The sequence below is a fragment of the Nyctibius grandis genome, chromosome 2, assembly GCF_013368605.1.
Source record: "Nyctibius grandis isolate bNycGra1 chromosome 2, bNycGra1.pri, whole genome shotgun sequence".
NCBI classification, from domain to species: domain Eukaryota; kingdom Metazoa; phylum Chordata; class Aves; order Nyctibiiformes; family Nyctibiidae; genus Nyctibius; species Nyctibius grandis.
The window spans coordinates 117,581,938-117,590,074 of NC_090659.1; positions in this window are offsets into that span (position 1 = coordinate 117,581,938).

Consider the following 8,137-nt stretch of genomic DNA (forward strand, 5'->3'; position numbering starts at 1 on the left):
AATAGAAATTGCATAGATAAAACTTTCTCAGGTGCCTAGAAACCATGCTGCTTTTGATTTTCACAAGTCACTGCAATGCTTCTGAAACATCCCATTCTGCAAGGTGCCACATATGCCTATGTACGGGACACAAAACTTGAGCTTTCTTAATATCTTTTTCCCTATAGGTCTCCATATAAAGAAGTCAGAATGCTACCTCTGTGCCTGCATGAAGCTCTGAGCAATGATAAAAGTCAATGTAAGCAGCACCTCCCTGATACTAATTTTTGGTAGTCAAGTTTATTAGCTTTCCGTGTTGGGTTTGTGCCTTGTCCCTATGCTGTGCACTTAGCGATCTGTGAAGTATCTACATTGCTGTGATAACATTCCTTCTCCTGAGGCTCTGGTAACTATCCAAAAAAGCAGCAGAAGCAGGGCTGCTTTTCTACTGTAATGGCTCACTCGTTTTGTCCTCTCTCTCTCCTCTGAGTTCCTTTTGTATCCTCTTTCTTCCTCTCCCAGCTCTTAAAACTCTGCAAGGGAATCCATTCTTATGCCCTAGTGAAAATGGCAATGAATTGGCCATAGTAACTACCTGCTCAGGTGTGCTCTTCTGTTAACTCCCTTCTGTCTTGAATGGTGACATTAGTTACTCTGCCAGAAATAATGATGCTCCCCTCTTCTGGGGCTTGCTGGTGAAGTGCTGGTATGCTTTAGCCTCTACAGAAGTCACAGAAGTGAATATCCATCTATTTGCAGAAGAGAGTCTGGTTATTCAAATAGTACAGAATTTTGGGGTACTACATCGTAAAAGAAGGAAGAGGAAGGTACTGTGAACTAGCACAAAGGCCTCTAAGGATCTGTGCTACACATGGAAAGACCTGAGGTGATTTTGGATTGTAACACTCAGCCCCAGTGTTGCAAGATGCAGAAGGATAAAGCTAAGGAAAGATGCCTGCACTGATTTAGCAGCTTGCCATACTGAATGAGGGAGCTTCTGCTGTTACTCCCGCTCTTGGCTTCACAAGTCATTTCTCTCTCAGTTGTGGTGCTCACTAGACTGCTCAAGAACTGATTCATTAGGCTTCATCTGTGTGGCACAGAAAAGTATTTACTTCTCTCACCTTCAGTTTGCTCTGGATTATGGTGTTGAATCGGCCCACGGAGGAGTCAGACAAGCTGCAGATATGGCAAAAGGTGATCCAGGGAGTATCTGTCCCTTTTGTGGCAGCAGAATGTTAAATCAGCTCAAGCTGCCCTGTGTTAATGTCACCATGAGAACATAAATGGCTCGTTATTTCTGCAGAATTAACTCCACCATGGCTGAACTGCCCTGAAACTTTCTATGGACTGAGAACAAGTTTTTACAGAAAGGCAATTTCTTCTGTGGCTGTTATCAGCTTTTGTCTTCCCAGGGCACTACTGATCTTTCACGTATAGCAAGCACAGATTTTTCTGGTGGTTCTTCTAGCAAAGACTGGGATGCCAATGTGGACAACAAGGAGAATGAAGCAGAATTAATGATGTATCCTTGGAAATCCTCTCAGGTGTAAGGTCGTAGTTGATATCAAAGTATGTGCCTTTCTGCTCTGAGAAATTAATAAACTGCAATTTAGTCATGTTGCAGCTGCCTTAAGATGAGCATTGTGACCATTTTTGCTTTCCTCATAGCTGCACTGGAGTGCTCTGAAGCCTACTAATATCCTAGTTTTTGCATGCTTCAGGAGTAAAGTATAAGAGGGTTTTTTTCTGTCCTTACCTACACAGACTTAAATTGTATTGCCTGTTAAATACTCCTCTTTACTGATAGTGAGTCACAGTCAGCCAATATGTATGCTTTGATTTTTACAGAATAGTGGTGTTGCTGTGGTTATCAGTTACATGTGTTTTGGCAATTTTGTCTGCTCCTAGATGTTCATTCTTTAAGATCTTCTATTGCAGCTGGAAGAGATTTAGTACATGTAGTCAGAAGCAGGGATCCATTTCAATTCTGTTGGTGAACAAGACATGGTGACTTTGAATTTTAAAAACAAGTTAAAAATAGGCACCACTGTTATGGACATTTGTGTTTGTTGTGTGATTGCATCGTAATGCAAAGTATGAAGATTATTTTTTAATAGTTTCCTGTTGTGAATTTCATTTTCTCAGAAATGAGAGGTTAATAATTCTCAGTGGGACTTTTTGTGGTCAGATGTAAGAAATAAATATTTCCTCCAGAAGTTTACAAAGTCTGTTTCAATTTTTGTCCTATTCAGGATAATCCTGTGGTTGGAGATTTCATGCTCTTTTATTTCTTTTTATTTCTTTTATTAAACAGAGAAATTAGAATACTTGGCCTTAGATAGCACCATTTCTCCTGGGTAGTTTGAAGCACTTTATGCAGGGTACTTCTTTTCATCCTCACTGAGTCTGAAGTAGAGTCTTTCTGACTTGTCTGAGGTCACTGTAGTAGACAGGAAGGTCTCCAATTTCTCAGCCCTGTGTCCTGACCACAAGACTACAATAACTTCCCTGAATCCAAAGCCTATAATATTCCTTAAGTTCACACTTGATTTTGAGATGATGAGCTGACTAGTTCTTGGTCTTTGCAGCTGCTGTTACTGCAAAGGCAAGTTGTTTTGACAGAGATGGTTATGAACTCTGTGCATGTGGAAAAAAATGCTGCCAGGGAAAGTTCCACTTACTGTATCATAATTTCTGCTGTCAGTAAAAAAGTGGGGAGGGCTTTTTTCCCCCCATTCATCTGCATATTTCAAGCATTGTCTTTCTTTGAAAAAATATCCCAGTGGCTCAAATGAACTGTCCCCCAAACAGACACCTAAATACTTCACTGATTTTCAGTTCTGCATACAAACCTGTAGTGTTGGCCTGAATCACAGCAGTCTTTCTTACTCTCTAGTGCCTTTAAAAAGAAACTGCACTGGTGTGAAATTGGAATGATACACAAGTAAATCAGACTCCTGAACTTTGTGTGATCACCATGTGAAGGACAAACTGAAGTACACTCAACCTCCTGATAAAAAAAGCAATTGAGAGAGCAATAAAAGGACATGCAGCTGTAGAAAAAAAATATGAGCAAAGGACAGAGTTCAGATTAAAGACAGAAGCTGAAGAAAGGCAAGGCAAGAAATAAACAAGTCTTTAAAATAACTCTCGTGAAAGTCCTGCAAGTGTAATGGGAAAAATGCTTTCTCCTGCCCTGACCTCTAAAGAGAAGTCATTAGTTCTCTGAAATTCTATGTGAAAAGGAAGTGCTAACATCTGTTTCCTCATGTTCAGTCAGTGAATTTCATATTGTTTGAAGAAAGAAATTCACTTCAAGAATTCAGTTACATTGGCTGTTCTACCCAGCAGTGTCAGGAAAGCCCGCTTCTGCTGAGCTTTTTTTACATTGAAAACGCATCATCCTAGCAGAGCTTGAAACAAGCACTAAACTAAATTGACTGAAATGAGAGTCTGGCAGATTGCAGGGTGAATGAAATTGGATCTGTGGGGTCCACTTCTTCCCTCAGTCACTACAAGATTAATTACTTCAGTTGTAAACACCTTTCCTTCTTCTCTTGTTAAGAGATACCTTAATAATTCCTGTGTCACAGAATCACAGAATCACAGAATGTTAGGGATTGGATGGGACCTCGAAAGATCATCTAGTCCAATCCCCCTGCCGGAGCAGGATTGCCTAGACCATATCACACAGGAACGCGTCCAGGCGGGTTTTGAATGTCTCCAGAGAAGGAGACTCCACAACCTCTCTGGGCAGCCTGTTCCAGTGTTCGGTCACCCTCACCGTAAAGAAGTTTTTCCTCATATTTATGTGGAACCTCCTGTGTTCCAGCTTGCACCCATTGCCCCTTGTCCTGTCAAGGGATGTCACTGAGAAGAGCCTGGCTCCATCCTCATGACACTTGCCCTTTACATATTTATAACCATTCATGAGGTCACCCCTCAGTCTCCTCTTCTCTAAGCTAAAGAGACCCAGCTCCCTCAGCCTCTCCTCATAAGGGAGATGTTCCACTCCCTTAATCATCTTCGTGGCTCTGCGCTGGACTCTCTCTAGCAGTTCCCTGTCCTTCTTGAACTGAGGGGCCCAGAACTGGACACAATATTGCAGATGCGGCCTCACCAGGGCAGAGTAGAGGGGGAGGAGAACCTCTCTCGACCTGCTAACCACACCCCTTCTAATACACCCCAGGATGCCATTGGCCTTCTTGGCCACAAGGGCACACTGCTGGCTCATGGTCATCCTGCTGTCCACTAGGACCCCCAGGTCCCTTTCCCCTACGCTGCTCTCCAACAGGTGTCGCTGTGGTTGGGTAAAAATTACCATCTGCCTCAGCCTTCACATATGAGGTCAATGAAATTAGTGACTCTGAGGACACCTGCCATGTCTACTTTTTTTTTCTTTGATTGTGAATGGCAAGCATGAGAGGGCAGGTCCCACTCATGTTTTAGTCTATTTTCATTGCTGAATATCATTATCACAAAAAAAGATCTCCTCGCATATGCTTCAATTGCTATGTGAGAAGTGCAAACCAAACCCATTTCCTGCACCTCCATAGTGGAACACTGAAGTGAAGGGATGTATGGCAGTAGGTACATATGGGGACCACTTGAGTATGTCCTGCCTGAGTCTTACTGGTGACACAAAATTTCAGCTCTGTCAAAGTATTTAGTGTTACAGCATTTAACTCACAGGTTCTTGCCCTTCAGTGGCTGCTGATGGTCGGTGAAATTGATGTAGACTTTAGGTTTTGTTGCTATTTGTATCAGAAATAGTGTAGCCAGCAGGACTAGGGAAGTGAACATCCCTCTCTACTCGGCACTGGTGAGGCCGCACCTCGAATACTATGTGCAGTTTTGGGCCCTTCACTACAAGAAGGACTTTCAGGTGCTGGAGTGAGTCCAGCGAAGGGCAACAAAGGTGGTGAAGGGTCTGAAGAACAAGTCTTACGAGGACCAGCTGATAGCTTGCACGTATAAGTAAGTAATGAATCTTGGAATATCTTATACATGTTACTAACCCTGAGACAAAAGAAAATAGTGATAGTACACACCTATTCTTTAAAAATGCTGTTAAGAAAGCATGATCGAGGGGAGTATTTCCTTATTTTCCTGTACTATTTACATTTAGCCACCAGATGGCAACCGCAGACTGCCCACCGATCTGAGCATACTCGCCCATTTATTTAACTCCTATGACCCGAGACCGTAGTCTGCCAGAGCCACTTTGCTTTCAAGAAAGTCAGAAAAAAAGAAAGACAACGGTAAAATGAACATCACGGGTTTGATTCTTCTAGTTTGCACTTATACTTGTCTTATATAAGTGCAGCTGCAGCATTTACAATTTGTGAATGTGAGGAATCAGGCCCGCTGAATTCGTATGTGTGCAAAGATGTGCCTACGTCATGCATTTAAATCCATAGAGTAAATTCATTCTTTGCGAGTTACATTCTTCTCACAGCTCTTTTTCTGGTCTAGTTAGGCAAGGTCAGGTCAGGTCCTCAGCTTGTGGAAGGAGACAATGATACACATTCAATCGAATTGTATTAGCCTAAGCTAGTGAAAACAATAGTCCTAGTTTTACGGCATCTGGTGTCATGCGGCCTACCAACTGCACTGACACTCGTTAAGTCTCATACATTCAATGTGAGAGACTCTGTTCAACTTTCTTCTCCCCCATTCATTCTTTCCTTCCTTCTTGTGCCTTCTTTCAATCCTCCGTCATGTCTGCTGAGTGGGACATATGGCAGTACTACAGCTTACTTGGAGTATGCCTCCTGTGGGGAGCCTGCTAGGATGTCATCTCCTTGTCTCAGCCCAGCCTTCCACTCTTGTATAATAATGTTGAAAAAACCCCCTCTGTTCTTCCACTCTGACATCATCAGTAGCATGAAAGTTGAAGTCTGACTTCTGTACCTTGAAAGCAGATGCTTAAATTCTTCAGTCAGAGAGATGATCGTCAGAATTTTGCAGAGTTGGAGTTCTGCTGGACTGTACCCTGGGCAAATTTGTCATGGGATGGGACCTTCTTAGAGGAGGACTTACAGTCTAAATAGTGTGGGGGAGTTATCACCAGGATGAGCAGGGACGTGTCCAAAATCACACAGCTTATCAAGACAGAACCAAGAGAGATCATAGAATCATAGAATGGTTTCTTTTGGAAGGGACCTTAAAGATCATCTAGTTCCAACACTCCTGCCATGAGAAGGGACACTTTTCCACTAGACCAGGTTGCTCAAAGCCTCAACCAATCTGGCCTTAAACACTGCCAGGGAGGGGGCATCCACAACTTCTCTGGGCAACCTGTGCCAGTGTCTCACCACCCTCACAGTCAAGAATTTCTTCCTAATATCTAATCTAAATCTACCCTCTTTCAGTTTAAAACCATTCCCCCTCCTCCTATCACTACATGCCCTTGTAAGAAGTCCCTCTCCATCTTTCCTGTAGGCCTCCTTCAGGTACTGGAAGGCTGCTAGAAGGTCTCACCGGAGCCTTTTTTTCTCCAGGCTGAACAGCCCCAACTCTCTCAGCCTGTCTTCATAGGAGAGGTGCTCCAGCCCTCTGATGATCTTTGTGGTCCTCCTCTGGACTCGCTCCAACAGCTCTGTGTCCTTCTTCTGTTGGGGGCCCCAGAGCTGGATGCCATACTGCAGGTGGGGTCTCACGAGAGCGGAGTAAAGGGGCAGAATCACCTCCCTCGACCTGCTGGCCACACTGCTTTTGGTGCAGCCCAGGATACAGTTGGCCTTCTGGGCTGCAAGCACACATTGCCGGCTCATGGTGAGCGTCTCATCAACCATCACCCCCAAGTCCTTCTCCTCAGGGCTGCTCTCAATCCATTCTCCGCCCAGCCTGTATTTGTGCTTGGGATTGCCCCAGCCCACATGCAGTACCTTGCACTTGGCCTTGTTGAACTTCATGCGGTTGGCACGGGCCCAGCTCTCAAGCCTGTCGAGGTCTCCCTGGATGACGTCCCTTCCCTCCAGCGTGTAGACCACACCGCACGGTTTGGTGTCGTCGGCAAACTTGCCGAGGGCACACTCAATCCCACAGTCCATGTTGCTGACAAAGATGTTAAACAGGATCGGTCCCAATATTGACCCCTGAGGAACGCCACTCGTCACTGGTGTCCACTTGGACGTTGAGCCATTGACTGTAACTCTTTGAGTGCGACCATCTAGCCAATTCCTTATCCACCGAGTGGTCTGTCCGTCAAGTCCATGTCTCTCCAATTTAGGGACAAGGATGTCGTGTGGGACAGTGTCAAATGCTTTGCACAAGTCCAGGTAGATGACATCAGTCGTTCTTCCCTTATCCACCAGCGCTGTAACCCTGTTGTAGAAGGCCACCAAATTTGTCAGGCACGATTTGCCCTTAGTGAAGCCATGTTGGCTGTCACAAATCACCTCCTTGATTTCCATGTGTCTCAGTATAGTTTCCAGGAGGATCTGCTCCATGATCTTGCCAGGCACAGAGGTGAGACTGACTGGCCTGTAGTTCCCCAGGTCTTCCTTTTTTCCCTTCTTGAAAATGGGGGTTATGTTTCTCCTTTTCCAGTCAGTGGGAACTTCACCAGACTGCCACAACTTCTCAAAAATAATGGATAGAGGCTTAGCAACTTCATCTGTCAGTTCCCTCAGGACCCGTGGATGCACCTCATCAGGTCCCATGGACTTGTGCACCTTCAGGTTCCTTAGCTGGTCTCGAATCTGATCTTCTCCTACAGTGGGTTGATCTTCATCCTTCCAGTCCCTGCCTCTGCCTTCTGCAACTTGGGTGGTGAGGCTAGAGCACTTGCCGGTGAAGACTGAGACAATAGAGTCGTTGAGTACCTCAGCCTTCTCCATATCCCGGGTAACTAGGTCACCCGTTTACTTCCAGAGAGGGCCCACATTTTTCCTAATCTTCCTTTTGTCACTGACATACCTATAGAAGCATTTCTTCTTGCCCTTGACATCCCTGGCCAGATTTAATTCTATCAGGGCTTTAGCTTTCCTAACCTGGTCCCTGGCTGCTCGGACAATATCTCTGTATTCCTCCCAGGCTACCTGCCCTTGCTTCCACCCTCTGTAGGCTTCCTTCTTGTGCCTGAGTTTATCCAGGAGCTCCTTGTTCATCCAGGTAGATCTCAGGTATTCTGGGTTACTAGCACTATAGC